Source organism: Carassius gibelio, chromosome B20, assembly GCF_023724105.1.
Source record: "Carassius gibelio isolate Cgi1373 ecotype wild population from Czech Republic chromosome B20, carGib1.2-hapl.c, whole genome shotgun sequence".
NCBI lineage: Eukaryota > Metazoa > Chordata > Actinopteri > Cypriniformes > Cyprinidae > Carassius > Carassius gibelio.
In genome coordinates, this window is record NC_068415.1 from 25372549 (window position 1) to 25391731 (window position 19183).

The 19183-nt window shown below is 40.6% G+C and overlaps 1 pseudogene; it reads right to left on the reverse strand.

Moving 5' to 3' along the window:
* LOC127983549 (laminin subunit alpha-2-like) overlaps positions 1 to 19183 on the reverse strand; it is a 186525-nt pseudogene that overhangs the window by 84815 nt on the left and 82527 nt on the right.

Genomic DNA, 19183 nt, shown 5'->3' on the forward strand with positions numbered 1-19183 from the left:
TCAGTGTACGGGCCCTACTGGCTGATAGCCCCTGCTATTCAGTGTGTGAAGGGCCTAATGCTGACCAAGAGGGCCCATGAAGCCTCCGACAGGAGATTGAGACTCAGGATGTCTGGGTCCTATCGGTTTGGCAGATAACAAGCTTTGGACTGGCCAACAAGGAGGACTCTAGCGACATCCGAAGGGAGATCCCGACTCACGGCATCGGATGGATGAGACTCACTTGCGGCCAGCAAGCATAGGCCTGACCGGGAGAACTCTCGCCAAACGTCTGAAGGGAGCACATGCATCAGACGGGTAAGCCTCGCCGGATAGGGAGAGTGGAAAGGAAAACCCTACTGGGAGGACTCTCGTGGCATCTGATGGGGCATTAAACTCAGAACATCGAAACCGGCAAGCCTCGCCAGGCGGGGGTTAAAAGATGTGAGGGTAGCTGAGGGTAGCTGAGAGTTGTTGTTTGTTTTTGTTTTTTTGCAGGATTTGGCGAGAGGTCGAGACTCGTAGCGTCGGATGGTTAAGCCTCGCCTACCGTCAAATGGAAAGGTAAGTTGCGTGGCCGAGAGGCTCTTACCGACGTCCGAAGAGAGCACACGCATCAAACGGGTTAAGTCTTGCCAACCGTAGAGTGGAAACGTAAAGGAAGTCTGTCCAGGAGGCTCTGGCCGGCGTCCGAAAGGAGCATGCGCATCGAACGGGTAAGCCTTGCTGACCATAAAAAAGGAAAAGGTAAGGTTGTCTAACCGGGAGGCTCTTGCCGGCGTCCGAAGGGAGCACACGCATCGAACGGGTAAGCCTCTCCGGATGTGGGACAGAAAAGATAACGATAGGTGGCCAGGAGGCTCTTGCCAGCATCCAACGTCCTGTTCCCCATAAACAACTGGGTGAGCCTCGCAGGCCGTAGGATGGAAAATGTAAGTTTGTGTGGTCGTTATGCTCTCGTCGGCTTCTTATGGGAGTTTGCTACTCACGGCAAGAGATGGGTAAGCCTTGACGACCGTAGAAAGGAGGGAGGGTTTATTTGTGTTTGGTACTTGCGGCATCGAATGGCTTGCTTGTAGGTTTTTGTGATCTAAACCACGTGGAATGGTCGTGGTTGGCTGGCCAGGAGGCTCTCGCCAGCATCCAATGGGAGCACTCGCATCAAACAGGTGAGCCTCGCTGGCCAAGGATTGAAAAGGTCAGGTTGTCTAGCCGGGAGGCTCTGACCAACGTCCGATAGGAGCTTAGCTCCAGGAATCGAACGGGTAAACCTCTCTGGCTGAAGGACGGAAAAGGTTGTCCAGCCAGGAGGCTCTTACCTTCGTCCGACAGGAGCTTAGCTCCCGGAATCGAATGGTTAAGCCTCGCTGGCCAAAGGACGGAAAAAGATAAGGTTATCTAGCCGGGAAGCTCTCACCTACATCTAATGGGAGCCCTGACTCCATGCATTGGATGGGTAAACCTCTCCGTACGTAAGACAGAATGGCAAAAGGGTAGCCGGGGGCTTTCACCTACGTCCGAAGGGAGTGTGAGCTCCTGGCAACGAACGGGTAAGCCTTGCTGGCCGCAGAATGGAAAAGGTGAGGTTGTCTGGCCGGGAGGCTCTCGTCAGCATCCGATGGGAGCTCGAGCTCCTGGCATTGAAGAGAGAAGCCTTGCCGGCCATAGGATAGAAAAGATAAGGTTATCTGGCCGGGAGGCTATGGCCGGCATCCGGTGTTTTTTTATTTTTATTTTTTTCATTTATTTATTTACTTATTAAATTTGCGACACCAGATGGGTAGTCTCTCCAGCCATCGGATGGAAAATTGAGATTGTTTTATCTGCGAAGCACCCGTTGGTGTTCGGCAAAAGCGTAACTTGCGGTATTGGATGGGTACATCTTGCCATCGGAGGGAGAATTTGTTTTAGCTCTGATGTACTCGTTGGTGTTCGATAGGTAAGTGTCGCTGACTGACTGACTTTTTTTTTTTTTTTGGGTTAATCAGGCTTTTTAATCGGTTAAGCGTCGCTGGTGGTCGGATGGAAAGTCCAAGATTGCTTAAGCGGGAAAGCATCTGACAGGAGATTAATACTCGCGATGTCATACGAGTAAGCTTTGCTGATAGTTGAGCGGAGAAGGCAAAGGTTGGCTCAACCGGGAGCACTCTTGCAGTGCCTGGCAGGGAGTTCGATACTAAGGATGATTTGGTTGATGATTTGGTTGTTTACGAGGGTAGACGCTGTGAGGCTTACTTGAATAATTGTTTTGCAAATCCAATAAGCTGCTTCCGATAATGAGTCCGAAAAATCTTGGTGCAGACATTGTATTCTAAATTAAGCGTGCAAAAATAAATTGGATTTCCTGTGCCAGTGTACCCGAACTAGGTGCCATTTATCGGCGATGTGGTCGTGGTCGAATCGTCATATTGTCAGCACGTGAGATCGATGGTAGATATCAACAATGTAATCGTGCATAGGTGGAGTAAGAGAAAAATTCTTTATACTTGTCTGAGCTTACTATTTGCCATTTTAACCATGCAGGTGCACGAAAAGAGCCTAATTAATCACCAATAATCGAAAAATATACTTTCGGACGTACTGATAAACTGTCATTAAATATAAAAAAACTATATTTAAAACTGCTAGTTCATGTAGTCGGCACTACTGTCATCTCGCTTGTCCTGTGAATTTTTTTTTTTTTTTTAAATGATAGTAGATTCCATTTAAAGTCCAACGATTTAACCCTAATATAGACGTAAACGAATACCTTAAATATAAGGTATTCAAAAACCGGTTAAGTTCATATATTTGGAGTGAGTTCAGTTGAAACGATGCCTTGGTCATACGCGCTCCGGACCACATGCCTCATGATGGGACCGACGCGCCGCCCCTGAAACTAGAATGAGATGCATTCTAATGTAACTGTGGCATTAATCTCCGTTAGTGCACCACCTGCGTCCCATTGTGTGTGTCTATTTAAGTTTTGGATCGTGGATTCCCCCGTTGTTCTTCGTCGAGTCTTCTTGTTCCCTGCACCGGAATCACAAGCACCTTCACTGGGATTACAGCACTGGATCACCGAGGATCATTACTGTTTTACACCGAGTTCCCTGCAACACACACCATCTGAGCTTGTGATCGTTGCCACTCTCCCCCTGTTTTCAGCGTCAATGTTGTCTAGAACGATCTGACCACCATCATTGATGCAGCAGGCGCTACTGACTGGGACGAGTTCGGCTCTCATAGCATGGAGAGGATGGATCAACAAGAGGAAAGCATCGCCAACACAGGTCGGGCGATCCAAGCTCTTGAGGCGCAGGTGTCTGAGCTCAACCAACAACTCCAACATCTGAGAAGCCCAGCTGCCCCACCCCCACTGCCCGTGCTACCAGTTTCTCCCGAGCCACCTCATCAACATGAGCCCCATTTACCCACACCAGAGGGATACTCAGGTGAGCGCAAGTATTGCAGAGCATTCCTTACCCGTTGCTTGATGTATTCCTCACTGCAGCCACAGATGTTTCGTCAGGAGAAGACCAAAGTGGCATTTGTCCTCACCCTTCTGTCGGGCAAGGCGGCTCGGTGGTGAATGGCAGTGTGGGGAAATCAGGATCCATGCCGCCCCTCGTTCCAGGCACTCTCAGAAAAGATGAGGAGGGTCTTAAACAATGCGGGGGCAGGTAGAGAGGCAGCCAGACTACTCGCTGATCTCCGCCAGGGGGACCGCTCGGTGTCAGTGTACTCCATCCAGTTCAGCACCCTGGCCGCAGAGTGCCATTGGAACGAGGAGGCGCAGTGGGACTGGTTCCTACATGGGCTGGCTAACCATGTCTAGAAGTAGATCTACATGCTGGACCTTCCACCCAAACTTAACGGTCTAATTGAACTAGCATTAAGGGTCGACGCGCCTTTGAGTCGCACGAGCCGTTTCCATCAGCGAACCCCATCTCGCAGCACAGAGGATGCGCGTACGGACAGAGAGGACATGGTCAGCCCCGTTTCTGATCCCGAGCCTATGCAGGTGGGTAGAGCTTGGCTTTCCCGGGAGGAGAGGGAGAGGTGGAGGTGCCTAGGACTTTGCCTCTACTACGGGGAGGCAGGCCATTTCATCCACTCATGCCCAGTAAAAGATCAAGCCCGGTAGTAACAAGAAGGCTACTATCGGGTGGGATCTCCACTAAGAAAACCTCCTCTACACACCTCCCGATAAGACTAAGGTGGGCAACCCATAAGCACGACACTAGGGCACAACTGGACTCTGGGGCTGAAGGTAATTTTTTGGATATTAAACTGGCACGACAACGCAACATGCCAATGTTTACCCTCACTCACAAGATTTACCTTAATGTGCTAAATGGACAGCAACTCCCTTTCATTTCCCATACTACCGGACCCGTAACCCTCATCACCTCTGGCAATCACTCCGAGAACATTACATTCCTCCTGGACACACCACTTGCACCCATAGTTCTTGGTCACCACTCTCCACAATCCCAGTATCGATTGGATACAAAATTCCTTGTCTGTTTGGAGTGTCCATTGTCATAAGTCTTGTCTTGTGTCTGCTTTTTCATCTGTGCCTGTTTCTGTGTTCATGGAAAAGGTAGTAAATTTCTCTACCATGCCTGAGGAGTACCAGGAACTGAGGGAAGTGTTCAGTAAGTCCCTGGCTGCTTTTCTACCTCTGCATCGTCCTTACGACTGTGTCATAGATTTAGTACCAGGTAAGACTCTGCCTAAGGGTAAATTATATTCACTTTCTGTTCCAGAGAGGGAGGCTATGGAGAAATATATTTATGATTCTCTGGCATCCAAGTTCATTCATCCTTTCTCATCTCCGGCGGGGGCAGGGTTCTTTTTTGTGGGAAAAAGGATGGATCTCTGTGACTGTGTATCGATTACCGGGGGCTGAACAACATCACGGTAAAGAATACTTATCCTTTGTCTTCAGCCATCGAATGGTTAGAGGGAGCATCCATTTTCACAAAATTGGATTTACCCTATGCTTATCATTTGGTCCACATAAGGGAGGGCGATGAATGGAAGACCGCGTTTAATACCCCTAGGGGGCACTTTGAATACCCTTCGGGCTGTCCATCTCCCCAGCGGTCTTCCAAGAACTCGTTAATGACGTGCTGAGAGATATGGTTGACCGGTTCATATAGGTTTACCTGGATGAGATAAAGATTTTTTTTATCTTCTCTCCAGGATCATGTTCAGCACTTCAGATGAGTGCTTCAAAGGTTTCTAGAGAATGGGCTTTTTGTCAAGGCAGAGGAATGCATTTTTCATGCACAGTCTGTTCCTTTCCTAGGGTACATCGTCTCGTTTTAGGGAGTGCGTATGGATCCTTAGGTTAGGGTTAGGGCTGTGATAGATTGGCCAAGTCCCGATTCCCATAAGGCCCTACAGAGGTTTCTGGGGTTCGCCAATTTCTATCAACTACAGCCAACTAGCCGCACCTCTGACTATCTTGACCTGATAGGCAAAACTATCAGGGCTTTACGTACGAGAATTTTGGAACACTTGAGTGCAATCAGGAGATGTGATGCAACTTCTTCTGTTTCCCAACATTTTCAACTAGCTAAGCATGCAATTTCTGACCTGAAATTTCTGGGCATTGAAAGAGTTTTGCCTAAAAGAAGAGGTGGTGATGTAGATAAAAAACTGCTACAGAGCGAATCTTTTTGGATTTTTGAACTCAACAGCCTTTTCCCGAAAGGGATGAATGAAGAGATAAACTATTCATGTTTTCTGTAAATGTCTTTATTCTTTTTTAGAGATAAATATTGTTAACTTTTCTATTAAAATAATTGTGTTTTTACTTGTTCTCTGGGTCTGGGCTGAAGCCCCTCCCTTTGCACCTGTTACTTGTTTCCTGATTATCTATCGGGTATTAATTGACTGCATGTCTGTGGTTGATTCATTATGAGCATTGAGAATAGCTGGATGGCTGGAACGTCTGCTCTTGCTCTAAATAAATGATTGATTCTTTTTGTTAAAGACTTTGTCTAGTCTTTCAGAGTGCGAACCATCTACAGTCTCTTCTACATTTTACTGGTTTTCACGCACCTGGACTTACAACTAGCCTTCATCTGAGCGCAACAATATTCCCTTGTCCTCTGAGTTCCATCCAATGTCACCAAAATCATTAGTCCGTTGGCAGTCCGCCTCAAACTTCCTCCTGCGTACAGGGGAATTCATCCCGCCTTCCATGTGTCTAAAATAAAACCTGTGTTTCATTCACTTATTAACCCACCGGTCCCGGTTTCTCCCCCGCCGCGTCTCATAGATGGGGAATACACTTATTTGGTTAAGCGTATTATGGATTCGAGAAGAAGGGACGCGGATTCCAATACTTGGTGGATTGGGATGGTTATGCTCCGGAGGAGACATTCTGCTAGGGACATTCTGGATCACTCCCTGATTGATGATTACAATCGACAGGTATGTCCATCGAGGAATGCCAGGAGGTGTTCCTAGGGGAAGGGGTAATGTCATGGTTCATGAATTTGCTGTCTCTCTTGGTTTTTTTAGTGTGCAGTTGTGTGTCTGTGGGCGTGGTCCCTGATCACTACTGATTAACAGCACCACCTGCGTCCCTTTGTGTGTGTCTATTTAAGTTCAGTAACTGGTGTCTCATGTTGTCTGATCGTTGGGGTTCTTCCCTATGTTCCGTTCTGTTCCCCTGGCTGTGTTGGATTATGGATTCTCCCGTTGTTCTTCGTAGAGTCTTCTTGTTCCCTGCACCGGAATCACGAGCACCTTCACTGGGATTATAGCACTGGATCACCGAGGATCATCACTGTTGTCCACCGAGGTCCCTGCGTCACACACCATCTGAGCTTGTGATCGTCGCCACTCTTCCCCTGTTTTTTCAGCATCACTGTAGTCTGTTTTTCTGACCATATTTTTATCTTGTCATTAAACCACCTTGCAATTGCAGTCGTGATAGCCTCTTTAAGAAGATTCACTTTATGTATTCCCCAATTGTGAGTTGCTTTGGATAAAAGTCTGCAAAATGACTAAATGTAAATGTATTCCAAACTTTTGATAGGCACTGTACTGTACATAAAATATTTTGTGCCTATTCCTTCCACTATGAAGGCGCCTTAATATAGGCATGGTATGATGATTCAGAAAGACACTTAAAGAAACAGTTGTTTGATCCCCTACACCTTTCAACCCATGAACATTCTCACTCCGAATGGTAAACCCTTTGAAAGGATTAAGGCATAGGGATGAACCCTTCCGAATGGAACGTAGGTATCGTCTAACCATAGGCCCCTCCCACCGGTATTCAGCCCCTTAATGGCTGACACCTGATTAAGCTGAATGTGAGTGTCGCATCAAAAGAGAACAGAAATTACAATCATTCTTGTCTACCCTGGATACAGTATACAGATGTGTGTATGCTTTCTTTCACAGTCCACACGATCGAGTCTGTCGTCAGGATAATGGAGTAAAAGAATGTTCACTTTGATGAATTTGGTTTAAAAAGCATGTTCATGTCTTTGTATAGATATCAGAAGGATCCCGGACTAAGGAACAAGTGGATAGTTTATTTTAAATGGCATCCTGGATTGTGTCTGAGGATTTTGTTTTGTAAATGAGGCATAGTATCATTGAGAGTTCACGAATAAACATTTTTTGAAAGATGAATCGGTACTAGATGACTGTCTACTGACTGTAGCTGAATCACAAACTATAAGTAAATGATTTTATAATACTTTGTCTGGAAATGATCATTTTATTTTGATTATGTTGTCAAAATATTCACAATAGTAAAGGGGGGCTGATAGTGTTTCCTATCCAATGACAAAAGCCGATCATAACAGTGGCCGATTACTGACAAGCTTAAAGGACCTGCCCATTCAAACCAAAGTGTCAGTGTGTTTAGGAGTAACTGGTGTGCACTTCATTATGTATAACAATGCAGGTAAAGAAGCCTTTCTGTGTAATGTAGGTCATGCAAACTATTTCTATAAGTATCCAACTGAGCGCTGTGCTGGACTGCATTGTTCTGTTGTTGATTCTGCTCTTAAGAAAATGTTATTCCCAACTGAAATAAAGAAGGTCCCACTATTTTACATTAAAATATAAACATGCTTTAGAGGTTAAAAATGGAAAATCATAGGACAAGATTCTCTGTTCAACCTCACTCCCTTTCACTCGTTTGTATATTTTAGTACATATTTGTTTAGTACAAATTTGACTTTTGTGCAGTGTGTCTGATATTAGTGAAATGTTTTTATTTAGCAATTGTCTAACTCAGTAAGAAATTCCAATCTAATTGGAGTTATGTATAACAATTTGAGCAAGATTTTTATTTGAAAAGTAATAATTTCACAACATAAACAATTATTCATTTCTTACACTAATTTTCACATTACAAATTATAACCATCTCAAATGCACTAAGCACTGATAAAATCAGTGAGGAACACACTGAGAAAACTGTTTCATTGTCATGTTTCATGCACAACCAAGGAAATGTGTGCAACCCAAATGTGCTTTGAACTTGCCTCTGGCATATATAACAACTAAAATTAAAAACGAGTGTGATTATTCAATATTCCATGACTCCTATGCATGCTAATCAGTGCAGTGTGTGTGGAAAACAATCAAACAGAATGACTCTATCCTGCTTAAAATTACAGCATGGTGTAACCATAGGCACACTGCTGTAGGGCTGCAGGAGGGCAGATTGCGTTTCAGTATAATGCACACACACACTTTCTGAACAGCCTGACCCTGACTGACTCTGTGTTGCATGAGTCTTATTAGAGGGGAATCTGTGTCTATAGTCCTTGAGGGTAGACGGACCGAGATACTTGATCAACTCACCTCACACACACACAGATCTGTCTTGAAGAACACAATTTAATTTCTACAAAAACTGACCCTTTAAAACTATATATATATATATATATATATATATATATATATATATATATATATATATATATATATATATATATATATATATATACTAAAATGACAGCCACAACGGAGGGCTCAAAATATCCACCTCTTATTGTAGTTGTAGAGTGTTTAACAGACAGTGCCCAATTTTCTGTTCTGGGAGTTTTCCAAAATCATACTATGGAAACTAATAACAATAAGTTTGTTTATATAATTGAGTATTATTTTATTGAATTTGAAATTGAATTCTTCTGAAACTGAGAACAGTTCCAAAATTTTAATTTCACTCCTTATGATTTCATTTACATTTAATCATTTAAACATTTTCATTTAAATAAAAAAAGATTATTCATAATATAAATATTATTCTATCAAAAAGGTCTAAATTATTTTTTGTACCGTTAATAATGAACTAATAACAAGCCAAACAAATTACAATTTCATAAAAACAAAAACAAATTGCCTAAAACTGTGATCATGGTAACAGTGACTTGATTGGTGGATCTCTCTACAGGATTATGGTTAATGTAGTTCTTTGCAGGTTATCCAATCAATAAACATGGTTTTTAAAAAGCTGAAATCACTCTAGATGTCTTCTACAGAAACAAATATAATCACCTAAAAAACTCAGAGGTCATGGTAGATCTTCCTTTAGGTTTAAAGAGTATTTATATAAATCAGTGGCGAGCTAATATTTGTACTGTATGCATATTATAGATCTAATAATGAACAATTCTTTCATGTAGTGTTTAATATTATTATCATTTTTTAATCAAAACTTCATAGCTGGATCTTTTAGTGAAATGTCAGCCTTACCTCTGGTGACATATTCAGAATATTCTTAAATTGCTTGACATTGTGATTATAAGAGATTAGACATCATGTGTTGCTGTTAGCTAAAGGGATATGATCTGAAACAATAAAAATCAGATCCTACATTCACATTGGCGATTCTTGGCTATAAGGGCATCTCCAAAGGACAGCGCAGACAGGCGCCGGTCACCGGGTCGCAGCTGAGCTCTGCTGTAAGATCCAGGCTCCCATTACACGTACACGGCTGACAGGAACCTCCAGGAATGTTGGGACTACCAAAATAGCCATTAGAACACCTGAGGTCACCCAGAGTAGAGAGAATACCCGCTTTAGAGATGTACAGAGGCAAAATACTGCAAATAAACACACTGCAGACCTTCCACAGTGGCACACAACTATGTCATGCAACATTTAACCATCTTTCCTCACACATGATAAAATAATTCACACAAATCAACTTTTCAGATGCATTTTTATTACACTTGCTGTGTAGAACTGTAATGAGCTGGATAATGTACAGTCAACCAGCTTGTGGTCCTAGTCCCTGTGTGTGGGTTTGTTTTGTGATAATTGTTTTGTAATTACAGTTTGTATCAGATTAGAGGTTGCTTTAGTATTTTTGATAGTGTATGTAGAAGCTAAAGCTAAGCTTTTCAGATTGTCTGTCAAGAATACAGTAGCTGGGGTAAAGTGGGATAAATGGAAACACATATGGGAAATCATTTAAGTATATTGCATTTCCTGACGAGTCATCTACCATTTTTCTTTTAAAGGAGCTGTGTACGACTGAACTGACTCCATTACAGTACGTCTGATGAACAACCTTATTTTGATCATAAAAAGTAGGCCCAAGACTTTTCTCACCAAAACAAAGCCCAGACAATGAGAATGTGAGAGAAATATAACTGGAAGAGACGCTATCACTTCCTCCGCTCGCTTCGCCCACCCGCTTTTCTTATCTGCTGTCGGAGCGTTTGGATCCTATATCTCTACTGAAGCAACTTGTGCTGCTGGCTGATAAACATGCACAGTCTATCCACTGCCTTCATGTTAAATGGATTCCTCTGTGCTTATCTGCACATGACTGCGCTATCTGCATGATGGTGGAAAGAGAAAGTAATCACCGTGTTTCACTTACGCTCAGCGGATTCCGCGAGCCACCCTAGACTTATTAATTATGGTATTGCTTTTGACTGTCTTTATAGTCCCAGTAGCATACTAGTGCAGAATCTAGTTCTAACTGTGCAAGCTGGAGATTTCAGCTTTAAACAAAGTCTTGAATTTCACAATAACTTTAAAATACATAAAATCCCTTCAGCAGTGCAAATGTTCTGTGCTCATGTCTTATTTAAGACATCTTGTTACATATACAGTAATATCTGCATTTATAGTTGTGTTACTTATGTTGGGCTACATTAAAAGTGTGATTTTTACCAAAACAGGCTCTCCTGGTACTTTATACCTGGTAATGCTAATTGAGATGGTTAGTGAACTTTATGTAATTTCATGCTTTAGTAGGAAATTGTCTCCTAAGGACATGTAAAATGTATAGATCAGATAATGGAACAAAAATTAACCAATCATTTGTTGTACTGTAAAATCTAACAAAGTACAAAGGAACTGATATTTTGTCACTTCATACCTAAGAATATGAAAAAAAAAAAAAAAAAAAAACTAATCTTGTGAGACTGATGTTTATCATTTTTTGGATAATGTAGAAGTTGAGATCTGACGTCACACTCTGCCGGGTGTAATTATCAACTTAAATTCAACAACAAACAAAAAATAATAAATCCAGAATGTTAAAACAAACAACACACTCCACTTTCCTGCAGTGATATAGTTTTAAATTGATGGTCTTTAAAATCAGCTACGAGGTGAAAGTGTAGTGTGATTGATCTTTAACAGATAGGTACAGAGTGCAACAAGGCTCTGTCTTAGGTACAATTTAGTTGCATTTGGTTACATTCTAATAGGCCAAATTACAATGAAATCTGATTCTGCAGTTTTTTATTTCCACTATTTTCATATTTTATTATCATTTTTTTTTTAATTTAGCATTTAGTGTAATAAGACAGTAAAGACTAATATCCATTAATAGACAAATAAGTCGTTGGGCGTAAATAAGGGTTAGAAAATGATTACAGAATCTCTTTAAGTAACAGTGTCTGGGTAAATGGAAATGTCCGCATCTATCATTTCAAAAATACATAAACCTCAACACACTGTCAGACAGACTGTCACTTCTGCACCGCTTCGTTACCTTTTAAAGGGTAACTGAGCATTGAAGACTGGCTCTTCCTCTGGTGCCGGCTCATAATTTCTCCTCTATTTAGCTCTGCACCAAGAGAGCCAGCTTATGCACTGATGACTAGGGCCAGGTGTCTTTAACCCAGGCCATATATACGGCCAACTTCCTGTGTATCTGAAACTCCAGGGAACAATTAAAAAAAAAAAAACTCTTATTTCTGTCCTCTCTTTACCTTATTTACCTCAGCTTGCTCTCTTCAACTCACTCACTGTTTCAGGTGTTGCTGGCCATGCAGGGCCAAACCAGGCCCCATGGAGGGACTGAGCTGAATTAGGTCAGTGAAATACTGAGTGGGGTAGAGAGAGGTGGGAATTGTTTTTTTCCTGTTTTGGGTCAGTGATTCTTAAACTGAAAGTATCACAAAGCCCATTACTGTTAATGATTGCCTACTACACTTTCAGAGCAAGCTTACAGAGTGCTTCACAACAAACACATACACAGTGTGTGAACGAAGCATAGAGGTGAGATGATGAATATAAGACCTGTTTCACAGAGCTTGCACAACTGCTCATTAGAATATGAGACAGATAATCTGTGAAAAAATCAGTGTGTCCTATTGCCATTTGCAGTTACCGACCACTCCCGGTAAGAAACAACCAATCAGAGCTGCGGTCCGTAACTTTGTTTGTGTTCAAAATGTAGAAAAATGTATATAATAAGCGAGTACACCATGAATCAATTTTCCAAACCGTGTTTTTAGCTTGTCCTGAATCACTAGGGTGCACCTATAATAAGTGTTTATATTCGGACTATTTTAGATTGCTTCGGGGGCACCGCGGCGGAGTAACCCAGTACCTTTGTGATTCTTCATAGACATAAACAGAGAGAAGTAGTTCCGGCTACAATGTTCTTCCGCAAGACGCAAGCAGTTCTGTTTATTAACCGCTAGAGCGTCAAAAGTTACCTACCGCAGCTTTAATCAAACACAACTGTTTCAACTCATTAGAAGAGACTCCAAGACCTGGGGCCCGTTCTTCGTACGTCGCTAACTCAGTTAGCTGGATTTGATTGTTGATGATTTGGCGTGATCTTGGATCATTTGGTTCTTTGAAGCTCATCCCGGAGCTGCTGTCATAGCAACAGGTCCGTCAGCTTAAACCTGCTCGGGAGCAGCTTATTTCATGTTTGGATTAGATCGCTTCTTTTCAACCAGAACTGATACTCAAAATATGTCTGCTACCACCGCTACTTTATTACAAGAGTATCGTACTGATCCAGGGACAATAATTTAAAATAATAATCATTAAAAAAAATATTTAAAAATAATATAAAAATGCTTTGTAGTCCAAAACACCCTACTGTAGACACAGCCAGTTATACCCACTGAAATATTGATTTGTCATAAAATTGTTACTTCATAATTGTATTAGAGTCTTACACACATGCTATACAGATAATAGTGTGGTGCATTATTTTGAGTGATGATGCTATTATAAGAGTGGCTTGATGGAGCGCAGGAGATGCAGATAACATGATATTGACTCTTAAGAAACTTTCATTAATGCTTTCACGTAACAAATCTGTCCAAATATAAAATGAAATGAATAGATAATTTCTACATTGAAATAAAAATGTAAAGATTGCACAACTATTATAAATTGCGAATCTAAATAATTGGGAATCATGAAAAAAAATCTAATAAAATAAAAACATGTATCTATTATCTGTTTCATGTATCAATTATAACATTTATGTCGTTTTGTTTGCTTGGCTGTTTCCTTATAAAAGTCCAGAAATTTGTCAAGTTTTTCGTCAGGTGTCGTTTTAAATTATATGACGTCCTTACATTGCCGTCTTGCCACCAGCCAATCGCTGCACTGCTGATCATGGTTTCGAGTATCGATACATATCCCCTTTTAAGACAACACATGAACGTGCACTTATCTCAGATAACTTAATCCAGCGATACTAATCATACACAACAGGTGTGTTCGAAGAAACCCAATTAGCCGGATCATGATTAGACCGATGATATCATCTTGGATGTGTCATTTGATCTCGGATGTAATAAGCGACGTACGAAGAACGGGCCCCTGAAATAGGTGTGTCAGACAATGGTTAGATGCAAAATATGCAGTGTTTGGGGAGGTAATCTACATAATAACATTTATGTCCAAATAGTACAGTACAATATACTCTGTTTAGCTCCCCAAGAGTAGATTAGACTATAGATATAATATTAAAATGTAAATCAAATCATCTGAATTCAGTTTTTATGGCTGTTAATACCAAAAACTGTTCTCCAATTTGTTTCATGAGGGTCAATCATTATTTCAATCAACACTAAAGTCTCTAAGGTTCCATCTTAAGAAGAGAGAAATATTTCAATGTTGAAGCAATCGTGGCATTTGTTGCTAATCCTGTACTCTAATAAAACAGGATTTACAGTCTCTTGTATTTTGCAATGATTCCAGAGAGAATGCTGGCCAAATATATAACCACATTATTATTATCTATTGAGACTTAATGTGAAAATTTAATTAACCACAAAATTATACATTGGCTAACTGCTAACATGAATACTGGAACTGACATATCCTCTTCGATGTATATGGTGTTTATGGCCATGTTGGACAATGTAGAGTTTTAAAGTTTCATTGAAATGTCTCAGATTTTTCTCTAAAAATTCTATAGAACACACAAATAAAGAGACACTGATGAGACAGTAGATGGCATACAAGTATAAATATATAAAATAAACATGGATTCATTAATGTTTCTCAAAAGCAATCAAGTAGACTGAAGAAACCCTTTGGTACCAAAGGTCTCAATGGTCTACATAAACATACAGTACTTTTGGGTAATACAGACTTTTTGAGAGCTCCTTTGAAAGTCCTTTGACACATGTGAGATTAAGTCTCTATATGTGCTCCATTTAATTTGCCTTCACTGTTGGACGGCCTTGGTACAAATAGTTTTTAAGAACACATTTTAGGGTGACATGTGCTGCCTGACTGAGATTGTGTGAAGTATGTCCTTCACATCTCTTTCAGTGGTCTCTCAGGGGACAGACTGGGTTCGAGCCCCATCTGAGCAGTGATGGATTGGTCCCATCTCGCCCCATTAATGTGCGTCTGTCCCTGGCTTTTCCCAGAACGAGAAACCTTTCCATTCACTCTCTCTCCACTCTAACTTTTCTCCGCTTGTCCTCCATTACACATCACCAGCTCCCTCGTTTCCGATCCCTCTACCTCATGTCTGCTAATGGCTCAGCATGCAAAGCTTTGGTGCCAACTAGTGTGGCACTGCAGCCGTCCCTTTCCATCTGTTTCAGGGCTGGGGTCACAGCAGAGCCGAGACCTTTCTTCCACCTAGACGCCGTATTCTACGACACCACTGTGATTTAGTCTGCTTATGGAGCTGGTGCGACTGCCAATGCAACATCCCCAGAATGCAGCATATGCTAATACTGACACATCAGTATATCAACCTTCAGAGAAAGAGAGAGATTGATGCCCAATGGGGAATGTTAAGGTATGAGAAAGAAAGATAAATAAACAGAGTGACTGATGGAAATATTTTGCATGATAGATCAGTGATTTCTGATGCTAATGAAATTAAGACAAAACCATAAGTGCCACAGCTGCCAATGCTAGCTAGTTATTGCTTTTTGTTACAATATATTGTGGCCACTGTGCACTGACCACAGAGGATCAAGCCATTTGCTCCAACTTATCTCTGAATTTTATTTCATGTCACACTGGGACAGAGATTGCCTAGAGATTAAGATTTGTTTGACTAGTCTACTCAAACAAACACATTACAAACTCAAACATATGGTGTTGTACGGCATTTTACACACACACACACACACAACAACAACAAGGGTTAAATATGAAGAGTTACTGGAGAGGACACAGAGAATTGTTTTTACTGTCCTTGTAGGAGGTGTCCTTCTAAGGCTGCATCCTAAACGAAAAAGAAACACTAAACTGACTGATTTTATAACTGATCTCTGTTAATGCCAAGATTATGGGTTGATTTCCAAGGAATGGATGAACTAATGAAATACCTTGAATGCAGTGTAAGTCACTTTGGATAAAAGCATCTGCCAAATGATTTTACGAGTTGAAATGATATTGATTTCAAGAGTTTAATATTAAATTGCCGAGCTAACAATGTGATATCCTTTTGGAAAATCCAGAGCACAATTACAGTATGATGTCTTGCAGTGCCTGTAGATGACTCAAGGTGTTGGTACAATACCATTCCAATTCTGCAGGGAAGTTCTGGTCAAGTTTCAAAACTGCATCAAAAATGGATCTACTTCATCATCAGAAATCAACCCAGCTTGGGACTTTTGGGTAGACTGAGATATGCTATAATTCATTCAATTATTTTAAATTTAGGGCCATTTTAAAGTTTGTAAGTGTAAAGTAACTAACCAAGCATCATCGGAAATATTTGTCTCTACCTGGATTTCTGCAAACCTAAAAAAGTACCTATATGTAAAAAATTGTTGCAGTCTTCAGTCAAAATGAAGATGGTAACTCCAGCGGGAGCGAGAACTGCTGCGGCATTAGGGAAAGACATTCAGCCAAATACTGAAAAAAGTTATTTTATAGATATTTTATGCAATATCCTCTGTAAAAGTAATTAAGGCAATAACAAGTTATTTTGTTTTATTTTGTTTGCATTGAACAATCCATTTTTAGGAAACCTTTGTACAAAGATGATTCTCAGTTATGTTATGAAAGATATTACAGAAGGATCTGATAGATCATTTGCTAAAATATATTGTCTTCTACAGAGGAAAGTCTATGGCTGGGTTTCAGGAAAATATGTATGTAATATATGGAGAACATAATATAGCCTTATAGTTACATACAATAATCTGAAAATACTGTTATGTGATGGTCTAACTGCTTTGATTATGGTTGTTGAGTGTATATTTGCAGGTTCTGATATCATGACTTCCTGTTATCAGTGCTGACACACTTGTTTGTTGGGCTGAGATGAGGACAAGCACACGGCTGGCAGTCATCTGCGGTTCCTCTGGTGGCATCTCCATAATATCCAGGAGCACACTGATCACAGTATGGTCCAACCGTGTGATCCCTACAGTCCTACAACACACACACACACACACACACTGACATGCTCTGTCTGAACAGGCATTTATCAGCCGACTCTATAAACTTCCCTTGTGCTTCAGTTGACTGAAACAAATCTTCTCCCTCATTTAGTAAATCAAAGCACTCAGTGCTCTACAATGATCCATCAATTAGCACAGCACAGATTAATTAAAGGCAGCACAGACGCTCATACACTGATGAACTTTCAGCCAAACCTGCCCAAAACACCACACTCATCCTTGTGAAGAATCATGTGTGATGATGTGTTAAATATGAATTATTGTGTGTGTTCTCATAGATGTGTATAATGGGCTACTGCAGGGTGAACGGGATGCTGTACCACGGTGTGTGTGAACTCTGTCAGTGTCACGGACACACGGAGCACTGCCATGGCGTCACTGGCCTGGTAATGTGTGTGTGTGTGTAATTCATTTTAATGATAACACATTTTGTCATAACATAGCTGCTCATATCCAATTAACTATTTTTGGTAACACTTTAATATAGGGACCAACTCTTACTATTAACGAGTTGCTTATTATCATGCCTATTATTAACATATCGGCTGTTTAACTTATAAAGCACATATTCTGCATGAGCATGTTCTACATTCCTAATTCTACACAATGACTAAATTTAGCAACTAACTAATAATAAGCAGCAAATTAGGAATTTATTCAGGCAAAAGTCATAAGTAATGGTTTGTTAATGGTCAGAATTTAACCTTAAAAAACAAGTGAGACTGTATGTTGTTTTTCTTTCTTTGTTTTTTTTTTTTACTTTTTTCATAGTGAGTGGATTGTCATTGTTGCTTTTGTTGTTGTAGCTCTTTGCCCATAATAACAGAACTGCATTATAACACAATCTGCTGTGAATGCAGTTCAGATGTAGTCACAGAAAATAGGGTCCCACTTTATATTAGGTGGCCTTAACTACTATGTACTTACATAAAAAATAAGTACAATGTACTTATTGTGTTCATATTGTATTGTAAAACACCTTTGCTGCTATTGAGGTGGGATAGGGGTAAGGTTAGGGAGAGGGTTGGAGGTATGGGTAAGTTTAAGGGTGGGTTAAGGTGTAAAGTATGGGTCAATAGTGTAATTATACATGTAATTACAGAAATTAAATACAAATGTAATTACATGTAGTTTTTTTAAAAAATATAAGTACAATGTAAACACATGTATGTACACAATAAGTACATTGTACTAAATTATTAATTAAAATGTAAGTACATAGTAGTTAAGGCCACTTAATATAAAGTGGGTCCGAAAATAGAACCATTTCAATTCCTGGTTGTGTGTGTGTGTGTGTGTGTGTCTGTGATTGTTAAGCCAGAGTAAAAAAAAAATGTTGTTTATTTGTATGCATTATGCAAACACAAATGAGTTTTGGGTCCACATGATTGGTGAGTATTGAATTACATACCTGACACATTAGCAAACACAAACAAACATGTTCATACAACACTATGACTTCCTCTGTCCATAGCTTGTTACAGCAGTGAACTGGGCTGAATGTGTGTGTGCGTGCGTGTGTGGGTCTCTCTCTCTCTCTCTCTCTCTCTCTGTGTGTGTGTGTGTGTGAGTGGGTGGGTGGGTCTCTCTCTCTCTCTCTGTGTGTGTGTGTGGGTGTGTGTGTGTTATATCAGGACACAACTCTGTATAATGAGATGGGTATGACACAGGTATTACAAGGAGAGGGTGACTTATGAGGACATAACCCATGTCCACTTTCTACACAGCTATCAGCATGGAATCATAATTTATTTACATTTATTTTGAAAATAATATATTTTTTAAATGCATGCTATTGGTGTTATTGTAAACAATTCATTAATGCATATTGTTTAATACCTCATAATCTTTGTAATTAAAATGTCAAAACGTGCTCTTCTTGTGAGACTGCCATGTATTTATGCCAATGCCATTCAAGTGAAACACTCACTGCAATCATCAACCGATAGATTAAATCAAGTTCCACACTCATGCATACACACACACACACACACACACCAATTTATCAGATATGTCACAATATGCTAGTAAAATTGTCACTATGGGATTGACTTATTCATGGAGAATTAATGCAATGCT